The sequence below is a fragment of the Choloepus didactylus genome, chromosome 27 (assembly GCF_015220235.1).
Source record: "Choloepus didactylus isolate mChoDid1 chromosome 27, mChoDid1.pri, whole genome shotgun sequence".
Classification (NCBI taxonomy): domain Eukaryota; kingdom Metazoa; phylum Chordata; class Mammalia; order Pilosa; family Megalonychidae; genus Choloepus; species Choloepus didactylus.
This window is the reverse complement of record NC_051333.1, coordinates 20,949,266-20,963,884: the sequence shown is the minus strand read 5'-3', so window position 1 is coordinate 20,963,884 and position 14,619 is coordinate 20,949,266. Positions and strand designations below refer to the sequence as shown.

At 38.9% G+C, this 14,619-nt stretch overlaps 1 long non-coding RNA gene across 3 annotated transcripts in view; it reads right to left on the bottom strand.

Moving 5' to 3' along the window:
- LOC119521582 overlaps positions 1-14,619 on the bottom strand; it is a 317,896-nt gene that overhangs the window by 259,082 nt on the left and 44,195 nt on the right. The gene's annotated exons all lie outside the window — the stretch shown is intronic.

Genomic DNA, 14,619 nt, shown 5'->3' with positions numbered 1-14,619 from the left:
TGATAAATTAGAGATAAGGACTTCAATTGGTCTACAAATCCTAAAAGAACCCTATCAAGTTCAGCAAATGCCAAGAGGCCAAAAACAACAGAAAATTATAAAGCATATGAAAAAAACAGACGATATGGATAACCCAAGCCCAAGCACCCAAATCAAAAGATCAGAAGAGACACAGCACCTAGAGCAGCTACTCAAAGAACTAAAGGTGAACAATGAGACCATAGTACGGGATACAAAGGATATCAAGAAGACCCTAGAAGAGCATAAAGAAGAGATTGCAAGACTAAATAAAAAAATGGATGATCTTATGGAAATTAAAGAAACTGTTGACCAAATTAAAAAGATTCTGGACACTCATAGTACAAGACTAGAGGAAGTTGAACAACGAATCAGTGACCTCGAAGATGACAGAATGGAAAATGAAAGCATAAAAGAAAGAATGGGGAAAAAAATTGAAAAAATCGAAATGGACCTCAGGGATATGATAGATAATATAAAACATCCTAATATAAGACTCATTGGTATTCCAGAAGGGGAAGAAAAGGGTAAAGGTCTAGGAAGAGTATTCAAAGAAATTGTTGGGGAAAACTTCCCAAATCTTCTAAATAACATAAGTACACAAATCATAAATGCTCAGCGAACTCCAAATAGAATAAATCCAAATACACCCACTCCGAGACATATTCTGATCACACTGTCAAACACGGAAGAGAAGGAGTAAGTTCTGAAAGCAGCAAGAGAAAAGCAATTCACCACATACAAAGGAAACAGCATAAGACTAAGTAGTGACTACTCAGCAGCCACCATGGAGGCGAGAAGGCAGTGGCACGATATATTTAAAATTCTGAGTGAGAAAAATTTCCAGCCAAGAATACTTTATCTAGCAAAGCTCTCCTTCAAATTTGAGGGAGAGCTTAAATTTTTCACAGACAAACAAATGCTGAGAGAATTTGCTAACAGGAGACCTGCCCTACTGGAGATACTAAAGGGAGCCCTACAGACAGAGAAACAAAGAAAGGACAGAGAGACTTGGAGAAAGGTTCAGTACTAAAGAGATTCGGTATGGTTACAATAAAGGATATTAATAGAGAGAGGGGAAAAATATGACAAACATAAACCAAAGGATAAGATGGCTGATTCAAGAACTGCTTTCACGGTTATAACATTGAATGTGAATGGATTAAACTCCCCAATTAAAAGATATAGATTCGCAAAATGGATCAAAAAAAATGAACCATCAATATGTTGCATACAAGAGACTCATCTTAGACACAGGGACACAAAGAAATTGAAAGTGAAAGGATGGAAAAAAATATTTCATGCAAGCTACAGCCAAAAGAAAGCAGATAATAATACTCCAAAGTGGGCAAAAGTGTGAACAGCCAGACTATCTCTGTACTCTGTACTGCTGCCAAGAGGGCAAACTTTTTAAATGAACCATATACATTCATGCTATAAAATACTAGGCAACCCCCAAAAGTGATATTGTGCAATGTGGCAAGATGTTGTTTACACTGTTACATGAAAATACAAATTTTTAAATAGTACATATAGTATGTTTCCACTATATTTACAAAAAAAGAAAAAGAAAAAACATTGACAATAAACAGAGTATATACAACAAAATCTTATGTGAAGAGTAAGATTAGGGTTTTTTTAAACTTCTTTTGCCATATTTATTTTCTAAAATGAATATTCCAGCAAGGAAAAATTTTTAAAGGACAAAATAGGAATTACCCATTGAATACAAAAATATGCTTTTCTGTTTTAACAAGGATACCAGAATAGTAAGAAAGTACTTTAAAAGACTCCATACATGGTTATATTAATGGAAAATAACAAACAAAAGACAGAGAATTAGTGAAGTACATTCAAATATCCTCACAATTGTCTGTTAATTTTTAAACTGTAAAAAGTGTAAATGTGCATTCAATAAATTTCATGAAAAATTCTTGATGAAAGGCCCATTCTGTTGTCAGTAGGACAAGGACATTCTCCTGGAACAAATCTTGAGCATCCCTGAAGCTGAACCAAGTCTGCTGCCTGCAGATGGAGGCTGATTTTTACTACCCAGTGGGGCAGGGCTCCCTTCTGGCCTGGCATGAGGGCATTCAGTGCTGAACAAAAGCCACCCATCCCTACCACCCAGAATGGTCACTGGAAACAGCAAGCTTATTGTGAAAATTAATTCTGGGTGGTTTGACTCCACAAAACAGCATGGTTTAAAAAAACAAAAAAGCCTGTGGTTTATAAAATTCTAGATTAATTATGATGCTCAGGTATGAATCCCAGAACCTTTGCATAATATAGCAATACGGGAAAAAACACCAAATGTACCTAAGATATCTTTATTTTAATTTTTATTTTATTAATTACACAGAATATAAGAACATTTTGGCAACTACTATAAAATACTGCCCTCTGGTGTTAGGTCATTCCATATCTATTAACATATTACAAAAAGAAAAGAGCAAACACTTTTTTAAGTATAAAATCCACTACCTTCAGGGACTAGTGTTTTTGACTTACAAAAATCTGAACACAAAACCCCGCAGGAATTTTACTGGCATATATTGTGAACACCTTTCCTACTGTGCCTGAAAAATACCAAGTAATGTTGTTACAAGCTGTCTAAGCCAATTCACATCAGAGAATCTTCTCTCCAGGAACTACATTCAACTGTCTCTTTTTAAAAAAAGAAAAAAAGGTGTTTTTAAAGAATTTCTGTTGGGTGAAGTTTCTGGAAAATAAACTAAAGATTTTTTTCTATTAATCTTAGTAGGAAGAATAAAAGTAGGAGTGATACTGTATATACTATATATTTTTAGAAATTAAAAATGTGAGCCGATTTTTACAAAAAAAAAAAATAGCATCAACAGAGAAGCTGGTAATAACTGTCTACATGTTGATCATCTTATCCCTGCATAAAAGTGCTTCACAGAAAGTAATTTGGGAGGACGGGGTCTGATGGTTAAACACACAGAAATTACATATGCAAATTCAGCAGCCCTGGTTCAGGGAAATTCAAAAGGGTAATTAAACATAAGTAACACTATGCTATCCACCGAGCGAAAAACAATCTCTGAAAGAGGTTTTAAAAGCAGGGAAATAATGTTTATGTTCTCCCACATAAATAGAGTTTACAGTATATAATTCTCAGTCTGGATATTCAAAGCTCAAATAGCTATGACTTAAAATTTTGTCCAACCTGACACTTGGAATTATAGGTATGGTAACGCATATCAGAAAAAAATATTTACCTAAATGTCATCCTTTTTGAAAGAACTATTTTGTAAGCAGATTGTTCCTGTATGCTATTCATTAATTATAACTTTTTAATAAATGTTTAAACAAAATGTTTATTGAAATTAATAAAAATAATAATCTGTGACCAAAGAATTTTTGACATAACTATGAGAGAAATGATAATAATAGCTCCTATTTATTGACTATTTAATAAGTATCAGACACTAACAAGTACTTTGCCAGAATTATTCCATTTAATATGCCCAAACTCATAAGGTAGATATATCTCCACTTTACAGATGAGGAAATTTCACATACAGAGGTTAATCACTTTCCCAAGATCACACAGCTAGTGGCATTTAAACCCAGGGACTCTGACAGAAGTCATGCTCTTAATTCTCTGCTATATTACCACTAGTGCAAAGTGCATTTGTGCCAAGTGTTTATCAATGTCTAGACACAACATAAAATAAGCTAATTCACTTCACTTATAACATATACAATGAAAAATTAATATCCAGAATTTATAAAAAAGTCCCTACAAATAAATAAAAACTAACCAAAAAAAAATTGGGAAAGAGTATGCAATTACCAAATTTATATCACTTGTACTGACCTCACCCCTGAATTTTAGGGGTCCATAACCCCTTGCCTATTTGTTATCTCCATTTGAATGTCTAATAGCCTTTCATCATAGCTGCCAAGAACTTAATATAAAGTGAGCTTTCAGGTTCTTGAGAGTTTATAACTCCCACCAGTGGTCTGTGTATGTATACGTGTGTATATTTCAAATACACAGAGATTTAAACACATTTGCATGCACATAACACATAGGCATATATCCACAAAGACATACACATTTAAAGAAACAGATATTAACAAAAAGGTAACAATTTCTATAAAGGGTAGGCTCTGAATTACACTGAAATAGTTTACTAGTTTTAATATTGCTTCTACCTATGCATAAAAGGAAACCTTCTATGAAACACTGTTTTAAAAATAAAAATTTCTTATCAGATTATTTAAAGTACCACATTCTTTGGTCACACAATTTTATTTTTCTTTACAATTTAAAAAAAAGGCAATATGGGTGTTCCATGCCCAGACATAATGGAGTAAATGATATTAGACTAGCCCTCCTACTGTAAACAAATAGAAAAGTTAGCAAAATGTATAAATCAACTGTTTTCAGACATTGAACAATGGGCACCATGAGACTACATCCCTGGGACAAGGTTAATAAGCAATGTAAGCCTTACAATTACACTAATTTTCTGCCTGGAGGTTTTTACCAAGACAATGGTAAGGTAGGGGGAGCCCAAAAAGAGTACAGCAGCCTCAGTGAGCTGAAAAGAAAGATATCAGGGTTCTATAAAAGTGAAGTAGCTGGAATTTGTGGGACACAGTACCAGAAAGGAGGGAGCTGCAGAGAGAAAGAGTTCCAGACTTCTTCATACGGGTCCCCTTGGACCTTTGTCTAAATTCTAAGCCATGTAGGCACAGGGTGAGATACCACGATGCAGGGGAAAGAAAATTTCTTGAAGAAGAAAAGCTACACAGGAGATACAAGCTTTAAAAAACTACTAGAATTCAGTGTTGGAAGACGTCTGAAAACCAATAAATTAGAGGAGGGTGACCCTATTGAACATTCTGGGGATGGAGCAGAAACACCAGAAAGTCTATGTTGTAATTGAACTAAAGTAAAGTTTACTTTAAAGTTACTCTAGACTCACCCTAAAAGTTTTAAAACAAACCTCAATAGAATCAATTTAATCCGCAGACCAACTTCAACACAGAATTAAAGGAAAATAAACTCTAGACACCAAACAAGGTAATATTTACATCATTCAGCATGCAATAAAAGCTTACTAGACATGCAAAGAAACAAAAAATGTGAGTCACAACTAAGTGAAACTTCAATCATTAGAAGCAGACCCACAAATTATAGAAAGGATGAAATAAGCAAAGACTTCAAAACAGTATTATAAATATGTTCAAGGATTTAAAGGAAAAAAGATATTTTGAAAGACCCTAGTAAATAAACATTTTTTTAAATATTTAAGGAGACTTTAAAAAAGTTCTATTTTTAAAAAAGAAGAGGTAGACCTTTAAGAAAACAAATGAAATTTCTAGAAATGATAATGTACTTATTAAAATTTAAAAATTGAAGGTTGGATTAAATAGATTAGACAAAGATGGATAGAGAATAAACAAACTGGAAAACATATGAAAAAATTACACAGAATATGGGAGACAAACACAAAGACATGGAAAGTGTGGAAAAGTGATTAGTGTTACGGTGACCGTGAGTTAAAGTACGAGACAGCCAAACAGAATTTCAAGAGCCTTTATTAGCCGGCCGGCGACCGCCGCCTGCCACTCCGCGCAGGGAGTTCAGTAAGCAGCCCCGGCCTGTGTGTGCTGGTGCCTTATATAGACAGAAACCATATCTTGGAAATGCAAGCAAGCTATTGTAACAGAAGCAGAGTTGGCAGTTAGCTATTGGTTACAAAAGACAATTTCACAAAGAGTTTCACTTGAAACTGGTGCAGTTATTGATTGTTAAAGAGTTACAAAAAGTTTCACTTGGAACTGGTGCAGTGATTGTTAAAGGGTTATGCTTGGTTGATGCGTGCAACCGTGGTTTTGCCTCCTCTAAATGGTAAAGTTTCACTTCCTTTAACTAGTACAGTCTCACTCCCTCCTCCTCATGGCCTAATGCTGTTTACACAACATTTTTGCTTTGCAGATGTTATAGGATTAAGGGGAAAGGGGGCCCCACTTCATTCCCCACTGGTTTTTAGGGAGAATCAAATCATTGTTTCTTTTGAGGATAGGTGTTGATATTGAGACTGCAAAACCATGAGTTTTACGCTTTGAATGCATCGCTGGACAAACTGAATTTAACACCTTATAACATAAGGACCTATGATCAGGGCTAATATGAGAAGGATTAAGGGTCCAGTGATTGCTGACACTAGGGTAGTTAACCATGGGGACCAAGAAAATAAATTTTCAAACCAGTTTGCTTCTTTTTTCCTTTGCTCTTTTCTATTTTGTAGTTTTTTTTCAGAGTTGGCTTAAGCTCTGTTTAATTACACCTGAGTGGTTAGTATAAAAACAGCATGCCTTGCCTAAGGCTAAACAGAGCCCTCTCTGCTTTAAGAATAGAAGGTTGAGTCCCCTTCAATTTTGGAGCACTACTTTTGCTAAAGAGCTTAAAGACTTTTTAAATTTAGGCGCAATCCCCACGTTTTTCCCCCCAACCACTGGGAATTCTCCCAAAACTGCTGTGGTTTAAAAGTAACAGGGTAACAGTCTTTAATTGCACAATTTTTAATAGGGGCTTCTGGCCTTTTATTCCTTGTGACCCTTAACAGATGGCTTACATTTTTTTATGGGGCTATGGTTTCACAACTCCACTTTTTACAAAAGTACTCACCCTCCCCCACACACGGTGAGGCACCCTTTTTGTGTGGTACTTTTTTGTGGACAGATATAATATTGGCTACGCCGCAGCCCTTTTTTAGGGGCAACTCACCACAGCCATAGCCTGACACCTCTGGTGGTTCCCCCTCCCTTCCTTTTGGTAACATTTAGGTCTTTTGGCCAGACCATTCTGCATTCTGGTCGGAGTTTGAAGGTCCAGATTAGCGTGCCTCGAGGGAGGAGGGATTTCTTTTCTTGATTTACACTAAATCACCAGGTTTAGCAGTAGGGGTTTTTTCTTTTGCGGTGTTAGGTTCCGGACGATGGGCGTGGACAGCATGATGGATGTTTTCGGACTTATAATGTAAAGCCTGTAGGGACTTGAGAAATTTAGAGTCAGACAGGGAGGTGAGCTGCTTTTTCCCTAACTTGGGGAGGAGCGGGGGTGGCTGGCTGAACATGGCTTTATATGGAGCAATACCTTTTACATAAGGTGTACACCTAGCTTTGAGCAAGGCAAATGGAAGAAGGCTCACCCAGTTTCCGCCAGTCTCCAATTTAAGTTTGGTGAGGGTTTCTTTAAGCATCCGAGTCATCCTTTCTACCTGCCCTGAGCTTTGTGGTCTGTACATGCAGTGTAATTTTTATTTGATTCTTAAAGCCTTTACCAAGTTTTGGGTAACTTGGGCTATAAAAGCTGGGCCATTGTCAGACCCCATTGCTACTGGTAGGCCAAACCGGGGGATAATTTTAGCTAATAATTTTTTTGCTACTACCTGGGCTGACTCTGGCCGGGTTGAGTAGGCCTCAACCCATCCTGAGAAGGTGTCCACCAGCACAAGTAAGGACTTGTATCCCCCTGGTTCAGGAGACAGTTCTGTGAAATTTATTTCCCATTGTTTTTCTGGGAGCTGATTTTTTAGGCAGTGACCTGGGGTAGCAGGGGGGTACTTACATGACTTGGGTTAACTTGAGTTGACTTGAGCGCAGACGTGACATTCTCTGCTTACCTCTTTTGCTATCTAAAAAAGCTTAGGTATGTAAAAGTCAGTTTTTAGCAATTCAGCTAATTTTGTCCCTCCCAGGTGTGTACTTTGATGCGTTTGTAAAATTAAGTCTCTTTCCAGTGCCTCTGGTAGGAGGATTCTAGAGTCGGGGAGGACTTTCCACCCCTTTGGATTATCTCTAGTTTGGAGTTCTTGACCTAGACGAATGTCAGAGTCTGAGTAAGTTGGAGCAGCTTTTAGTACCCAGGGTGGTAGGAGGGGCAAGACTTGAAGGGGCCCCACTGGTTTTAGGGCCGCTTATTACTGCCGCTTCAGCAACTCGAGTTCCATCTTGAATGAAACTGCTCCCGTTAGTTAAGGAGAAGAACTTGGTATTGAGTTAATTTTTGCGTTAGAGAGCCACCTGTCTGGGGGGCTTTTGAGGAGGGTTTTGACCGCGTGGGGGGCGATGATGTGCAGTTCTTGCCCAAAGGTGAGTCTAGAAGCTTCTTTAACTAGCAGGGCAGTGGCTGCAATGGCTTGGAGGCAGTTAGGCCAACCTGCCGCAACTGGACTGAGGCGCTTTAAAGGATAAGCTATGACCCGTTTTCATGGCTCTAAGCTCTGTGTTAACACTTTCTTTGCTGTCCTTTGCGCCTCGGATACACGCAGCTGGAATGGTTTTCTGAGATCTGGGAGTGCTAAGGCTGGGGCTTGAGTAAGTGCCTTTTTTTAAGAGTGTGGAAGGCTTCTTCCTTCTTATCAGTTTAAGTTAGCTCTGCGTCCTTCCCCCCTGGTACTGGCATAAAGGAGGGTGGGCTATTTCGGCAAGCCCAAGGATTTACAGCCGGCAATACCCGACCGCCCCTAAACACTCCCGGACTTGCCGCTTTGTCCAGGGTGCTGGAATTTGGAGAATGGCTTGAATGCGTTTATTAGACAACGTTCTCTTTTCTTCAGTTATATTGTACCCAAGATAAGAGGCTTGTGAAATGCAAAGCTGTGCCTTTTTTTTTTTTTTTTTTTAAGTCTTTGGAACTTTCCTCATTATTGAAGACTCATTGAGCAACCTCCACCAACTCGCTCAGCACTTTTCCCTTAAAGCCTTCTAACTTTTGTAACTTTTTTTTTTTATATTTGGGGCTGACTGGGCAACGAAGGCAATATTAATTGCTCATCTGTTTTTTGGCGCCTCCAGATCTATAGGGGTGTATAATCGGTAAGCCTCCTGGAGGCGCTCTAGAAAAGCAGCGGGGGACTCAGTGGCTCCCTGAGTCACCACAGTTACTTTGGACATATTTGTAGGCCTCCGCGCCACTGCTCAGAGAGCCCCGATTAGAGTTTGGCAGTACCGTTCGAGAATCTCCTTACCTTGATTCGTGTTAGGGTCCCACCGGGGTCGGGTGAAAAGAAAAATAGCCTTGAGGTAGTTTACTTCCGTGGTTGGCAGACTGTCTGGCCCCACAACTAATTTTTGTCCCTGGACATGGATTCTCTCTCCTCTGATGTGAAAAGGGTCTGCAGAAGTTGTTGGCAGTCGTCCCATGTGGGCTGATGGGTAAAGAAAACAGACTCTAACAGAGAGATTAGTCCTTGGGGGTTTTGTGAGAATTGAGCGTGGGGAAGGACCTGACCATGCGGCCCATACAAAACTCCTGAATGGGTGTGCGGAGGGCTGGAGAGAGTTTCCGGGGGTGTAGTAGAATCTGGAGTGGGAACAAGGGGTCCCTCTGTTCTTGAGGTAGAGGGCCCTGAGCTGGTAGCAACAGGTCCCGGGCTGAGAATGGAGGGTTCTGGACTGGGAGGAGAGGGCCTTGGGCTGGGGGCAGAAGGCCCTGAGCTAGGGGCAGAGGGCCCTGGGCTGGGGGCAGAGGGCCCTGCGGAATAAGGTGGGGGCCATGATAAGGGGGGGACTATCCTGTGGGGAGTTAAGGACCGGGGGCCTTCTGGGTTGCCCCCTTAGGACGAGCACATTTTGTGCTTGGGACAGTTTGGGTGGTGAACAATCTTTAAGCCATTTGGGGTGGTTAGTCAGGACATCGATTCAGGTTTCAATATAGGGAATCTGATCCAGATGTCCTGGTTTCCCACAAATGACTTTTTGAACCTGAAAAGCAATCGGCAAATTTAGAGTGCCCTTGGGGGGCCAATAAGAGTCTGGAAAAGTTGGCCATTTAAGCTTGCAAAGGGCCCAAAGAGTTTCTGGGTTGACCGTGGCCCCCGACCCTGCAGCTCGTTGGCGGAAGTCCTGAAAATTTTTCAAGAAATACTGCAACGGAGAGCAAGCGGAAGCAGATGGAGACTGACCCATTGCGGGACTGATGGTTGACAAAACAGAAACAGAACAGAACAAAGACACTAACAACAAAACACAAAACAGAGACTAGGTCTGCGCTAAGAGACTAATTCCGAACCTGAACCAGAACCTGAACCTGAGGCCACCGGCCACCGTCGTGGTCCGAGGCCGGGTCTCGGAGTTATGACTGCGTCCAGCCCTCCTAAAGGCCCTAAAGGGGTACCCCACCAGACCAGATTAGAGATCTCTTACCATTGTGGGCCCACGTCCAGAGGGCTCCAGAGGCAGATTCTTGAATTTTGAGGCTTGACCACCCGGTTCTCCGCCGGGGCTGAGGAACATCTCTCAGCGCGTGCCCCCAGGAAGAGGGCCGGTAGTCAGATCTGTGTCTCGACCGATGAGCTTTGGCAAACGTCGAGGATTAATTCTTTCTGGGGCCTCCAAATGTCACGGTGCCCGTGAGTTAAAGTACGAGACAGCCAAACAGAATTTAAAGAGCCTTTATTAGCCGGCCGGCAACTGCCGCCTGTCACTCCGCGCAGGGAGTTCAGTAAGCAGCCCCGACCTGTGTGTGCTGGTGCTTTATATAGACAGAAACCATATCTTGGAAATGCAAGCAAGCTATTTTAACAGAAGCAGAGTTGGCAGTTAGCTATTGGTTACAAAAGACAATTTCACAAAGAGTTTCACTTGGAACTGGTGCAGTTATTGATTGTTAAAGAGTTACAAAAAGTTTCACTTGGAACTGGTGCAGTGATTGTTAAAGGGTTATGCTTGGCTGATGCGTGCAACCGCAGTTTTGCCTCCTCTAAACGGTAAAGTTTCACTTCCTTTAACTGGTACAGTCTCACTCCCTCCTCCTCATGGCCTAATGCCATTTACACAACATTTTTGCTTTGCAGATGTTATAGGATTAAGGGGAAAGGGGGCCCCACTTCATTTAGTATATCTAAAAAAAATAGAATAATAAGGTCCAACATGTATCTAATAGGAATGCCATAAATTGAGAATTCAGAGGGGGCAAGATAACATTTCAATATATATTGGCTGACATTTTTCCAGCATTATAGAAGCTATTAGTTCTTTACAGCTGAGTAGAATAAGTAAAACAAATCCATCAACATATCCTAGTAAAACTGGAGAATACATCAAATATAAGAATATAATTTTAAAAGAAAAATCAGATTACCTACACATACATACATACACACATAAGGGCACACACACACACACATGAAGATAATCTGACTGACAGCACACTTCTCATCAAAACTATACATACCAACCATAATCAACTGTAGTATCAAAGTATTTAGGAAAAACAATTGTAAATTTAGAATTATAAACACTGCTAAATGATCATTCAAGAGTGAGAATGAAATAAAGACATTTTAAAATAAATATTGTATATATCACTCACAGACCTTTGCTGCAAAAATTAGTAAAAGGCATACTTTGGGAAGAAAGAAACTGAACACCCAAAAATGGATGTAAGAAGAAATGGTAAGCAAAGAATTGGGTAAACATATCTAAATAAGTATTGACTACAAAAATAAACTATAAAAAATAATGTCAAGCTTTGGTCAGGAGGGGTAATTAAAAAGAAGGTAGAATTTCAAAACTACTTAATGATAATATGAATGATGGGAGGGTATCAGCATAAAGGTTTCCTAAAGTCTTTATATTGTCCAGAAGGAAAGTAGAGATATTGCTTACTTTGAGAATAATAAGAACATTAAAATGCTAAAAGTAACCTCTCAAAGAAGAGAAGTAGGATATAAGACTTTCAAATTATTGGCAGGGTACAGAGGGAATAAGGCAAACCAGATGAATAGAGGACAGGAAAGGAGTGGGGGAGGGGTAAACACGGTTACATAGGAAGCATAACATGCTAGAAATACATCTGAATGTATTAGTTTGGGTCTTCCTCTCCCCCCTCCCCCCAGTAAAACCTGAAATAAAGGCTCAAGTGCAAGTAGCTTATTTGGGAGGTGACTCCAGGAAACACTGTTTGGGGGATGGGAAAGTGAGACCAGGAAGGGAAGGCAATCACAAAAGAGCGTGCTGTGAAGCGAGTTCCCATTGTGGATAAGTGTAGCTTAATCCTACTGGAGATTTCTGAGAGCTAATGTAGAACTAGAGCCCAAGTTATTCCACCAAGAGTGAAGAAGCTGGTGTATATATTTATGTATTTGTCACTGGTTGAAAGATGCCATTGAGCATTAGTTCTCGGGCACTTTCACTCCAGAATGCTTGTGGCTAAACAGACTACTACAATTTGAGAAAACCTGAGGCAAAGAGACACAGAGGCTGTCACGTACTACTACGGTGAGGCAGAGCGACCCAGAGCTTCTGCTACAATCACTATTCACAACTCACATAAATGAATTAAAGTTACCTACAGAAGACAGAGTTCTCACATTGAATTTTTTAAAGAAAAAAATTGCATGTATATGCTGTTTAAAAAGAGACACCTAGACACTCATATATCTCCTAGCCCTGTCAGCTGAGAGGGCTTAGAAGCAATGATATCCCAGCAGGAATGAGCACACCTCACACCCAGGTTTTGATTTCTAATACCATTCTCCAACAAAATGAATCAGTGCTCCTTGGGAAAACAGTTGATTCTAGGACTGGAGCAGGAAATAGACACCTGATGAGCCTGAAGCATCTAGTAGTGCCAGAAAGTAAGCATTAAAAAAAAAAATCTATGGCACATCAGTGGGAGTATGTCAAAAAAAACGGGAGCCAACTGAAGGAGCTCTGAAAGGGTAAAGCTGGAACAATTTGAGCAAAAAAAAACCCCAAAAACATAGTATTGGATTTTTTAAATTCATTTTTATTGAGATATATTCATATACCATGCAGTCATAAAAAGCATACATTCAGTTGTTCACAGTACCATTATATAGTTGTGCGTTCATCACCAAAATTAATTTTTGAACATTTTCATTACCACACACTCAAAAATAATAAGAATAAAAATTAAAGTGAAAAAGAACAATTAAAGTAAAAAAGAACTGGGTGCTTTTTTTTTGCTCCCATTTTTCTACTCATCCATCCATAACTGGACAAAGAGGAGTGTGGTCCATTTGGCTTTTCCAATCACATTGTCACCCCTCATAAGCTACATTTTTATACAATAGTCTTCAAGATTCATGGGTTCTGGGTTGTAGTTTGATAGTTTCAGGTATTTACTGTTAGCTATTCCAAAGTATTGGATTTTAACCTAAAGAACAAAGTAAATATCCACGAGTCCACACACATATAAATAAATGGGGAAAAAAGACAAATCACCCACCAGAAGAAGTCCTAATAATTTATATAGGTATCTGTCCTCAAAAAGGTGGAGCATAACTCCCCATTTCTTAAGAGAGGGCTACATGGTAGGAACACGTTGGAAGCAAAGTAGTTATTTTTTACTTTTTCTTAATCCTTTGCTTTGTTTTGTTTGAAATCTTGTGGGGTTTATTTTGTTGTTTGTTTTTTAATTTTTCGATAAATAAAGTTAAAAAAAAAAAAAAGAGGGCTATACATAGTGACTTTCTTCCAAAGAGTGCATATGGAAAATGAAGTGAAGAAAGCTGACAAAACACTACCTCAGCCAAATGATCAAGGTTAACATCAACAATGATAAATATGTTGATGGTGTATCCTCTTGGTATGATGTGAGGAAAATGGCACTTTCTCTCTGTGGTCTTCTTCCCAAAAACCCATACCTCCAGTCTAATTATGAGAAAAACATTAGACAAATCCCAGTTGAGGGACATGCTACAAAACACCTAACCAGAACTTTTCAAAATTATCAAGATCATCAAAAACAAGGAAAGTCTGAGAAACAGTCACAGCCAAGAGGAGACTGAGGAAACATGACAACTAAATTTAATGTGATGCCCTGGATGGGATCCTAGAAACAAAAAAAAAGGACTTTAGGTAAATACAAAGGACATAAGAATAAAGTATGGACTTTGGTTAATAATAATATATCAACATTGGTTCATCAATTGTAACAAACGCACCATACTAATATAAAATGTTAATAAGGTGGGGGGGGCTGGACTGGATACAGGAAATATGGGACCTCTCCATATGAACTTTCCAATTTTCCTGTAAATCTAAAGCTGTATTAAAAAACTAAAGGTTATTAGCAAAAAAGAGAGATACACACCTAAATACACACAGAGTGAATCAATGTAAAGGGCGAGAAAAAGAAATACCACGCAGATGCTCACCCACATAAAGCTAGAATAACATAACTCAAAACGGGACTTATGGCAAAATGCCTTATAAAAGATAAAGTTAGTCATTACTTAACAATTCATCAGGAAAATATCACAATCCCATAAGGATCTATCAATACTACTTCAAAGAATATGAAAAAAAAAAAGCTTTAATTCTGAAGGCGACTCCCAAATAAAGTCCATAAAGTTATCATTTTTTTCATTATTTACCAGCTTTCTGTCCTAAATTGCACTTTGAAATTCTAAAAAGAAATATTCCATATTTTACTTCCTGTAACATTCTAAGTGAAATTGTGAGATTCTAGTCATTACTTTGGATAAAAAATAAATGTCTTCAGGGCAATTCACCTGGAGAATTACCCAAGATATTCCATCTTTGGACTTGAACTCTTGAGTTTATAATTTAGCACTAGCCTAAAGT